This window comes from Marmota marmota, unplaced genomic scaffold (assembly GCF_001458135.2).
Source record: "Marmota marmota marmota unplaced genomic scaffold, marMar, whole genome shotgun sequence".
NCBI classification, from domain to species: domain Eukaryota; kingdom Metazoa; phylum Chordata; class Mammalia; order Rodentia; family Sciuridae; genus Marmota; species Marmota marmota.
Window position 1 is genome coordinate 12,837,798 of NW_026000211.1, and position 2,450 is coordinate 12,840,247.

Genomic DNA, 2,450 nt, shown 5'->3' on the forward strand with positions numbered 1-2,450 from the left:
CTCCGCGGGGCTCAGTCCCTCCTCCCGCCGCCGCCTTCGGGCTCGCCGAGTACCGGGGGGCCTGCTCGGGGAGGTAGGCGGCGCTCCCTTCGGCCCTCTGTGTTTTCTTTATCTTTTAAACGCCCGGCTTTCAAGTTCGCTGCGGGCCTTGGCGTGCTTCCGCCCTTTCCCGGCTCCGCGGTGGCTTACAGGGTTTGTCCACTTGTCCCGTTCTCGAGAGTCTCCTGTATGTGAAGAAGGGGTGCAGGACTGCGTCTGTCTTGCACACGTGTTTGTCCAACAGTACCCTTTTAAAAAACTCTTAAGGGGTTGGAACGTTTAAGCATTAAACCTCGGTGAGGGCTCACTGGCTGAGGGCGCGGGGGGCACCACCACCCTTCCCAGCCTTTTTACTCATTTTTACCCTGGGACTAACGATTGGAGGGGTTCGCGGGTAAGGGAGAAGAAAATAAATATCTCATCTGTAATCAGACCGTGGCCTTTCTTATCTGTGTGAGCGACTATCAGGGCTTAATTTCTGTGAAGTGTAAATGAAACGCCAGGCTGATATCAATTACGGACGGACTTTAAGTACATTCAATGTGTATTTTTGAAAAAAAAAAAAAAAAAGGAGTTTAAATAGAACGCATACAAAGAGAATTTTAATGGCACGCTTATGTAAACAAACCGTATTGTGATCAGTATCTTGGAGTTAAAAAGAAAATATGCGTGGTGAGGGGTGATAAGTTTGCATTTTTTATATGATTAGTTTGCAGTGGTCGTGCACCCGCAGAGTAGCCATTGATGTGCAGCGAAATCTAGACCTTGACCTAGAGGAAATTTTTAAAATTTCAGGCTAAAATAAAGCACTCCAGGGAAATCGATGTCTTCTTGAACTACAGCAGTATTGCAGAGGACTGGGAGATCATCTAAGATCCCCCGACACTAAGAGGTTCTGACCACTTGAATTAAGCCAGGGAGCCGAGAATTCTGAGAACCATTTGGGGATGGTTTTGTTGTCATTCTTTAAATCCTTAGATTAAGCAGTTTAGTCTTGTCAAAAAAAAAAAAAAATCAGTCATTGTTAAGAACTAAATATTATTGATTTTTATGTAAACCTACTGCTTCCCCCCCTCACAAATTTGAATTAGCTAGTCTTTATTGAAGAAGTAGAATCATGAAAGATGCCTTGTTATTTGTTGATTGAGCTTAGACACTGAATCCCCTATTAATTTTACTCTACTTGAAATGATCTGCAGGCAGATATGACACTTAGAAACTATAAATGAGAAAAAGCAGTGATGCAGAATATCTATAGAGTACTCCTTCCAGGAACATAATGCAAGACAAAACAAAGCAAGGATCAGTATGGGATAGGAGAACTTTTATAGCATTATTTTCATTTTTCATAATCCTGTTGAACAGTCTGAAAGAAGCAAAGAAATGAAAATCCAAACAATGGCATTTCAACTGGCACTAGTGTAAATCTATAAAGCAGTCCGATGTGATAATACATGTGTGAATGAATTATTTTGGACATACTTCTATTGAGATATTTATAAAGGCTAATATAAGGCTATTCTTGCCATGCTTTCATTTATTTATATTATATGAATATAAATATATATAAACGCTTATTAAAGCAGCCTCTGAGAGGAGCACCCACATAGTTGGGGAAACACTCAGCTATATTCCTAAACTCTATCTTGGTTATTTATCAGTGTCCTTTTCTTAGTAATCACTTTATTGGAAATTGGGGGCCTTTTCATATAGGGCTTACTGATAAATAAAAAATTTAGAAATCCCCAATTCTCTGCAACATTTGATGATATTTCATCCTGTGACTAAAAAAAAAGGCATTTTATTTGTTCTTCAATATATTTTCTACTCTTAAAGCAAACCTGAGATAATCTGGTATCCCCAAATAGTCTGGGATTACCTTTAATTTCTAAATCAATTACTTGAAGAGGTCCCAAATCTATCCCTTGTATCTCTCATTTATGTGATATGAAAGGAAGAGCAACAACTTCAAACCCATTAAAAACAACCAATAAGTAGTTCTGAAACATTCCTAAGAATACCTCCTGAGAAAATTCAGTTTCTGCAAGTTGGGCCAATTAAATTTGAAATCCTTTTCTTTCTTCTACTGTTCAATGTTTTTTAGAAACTTTTCATGATAGAAATTTTCAAACAAAAAAGTATTATATACCATTCACCTAGCATTAACATTTCTACATATGGCTATATTATTTAATCTATAACCCTTCACTTTCCTTAACCCTTCTGTACTAAGTAATTCTGTACTATAAGTAGTTATTATAATTTTACCTGTAAATACTTTAAATGTAAGCAGAATAAAATACAATAATTTTTTAAACATATGATGCCTTTATCCTACTCTCATAATTTTCTTACTATCATTTAATATCCAGAACAATTCAAATTGTCAGATTTCCCTATTGTTTAACACA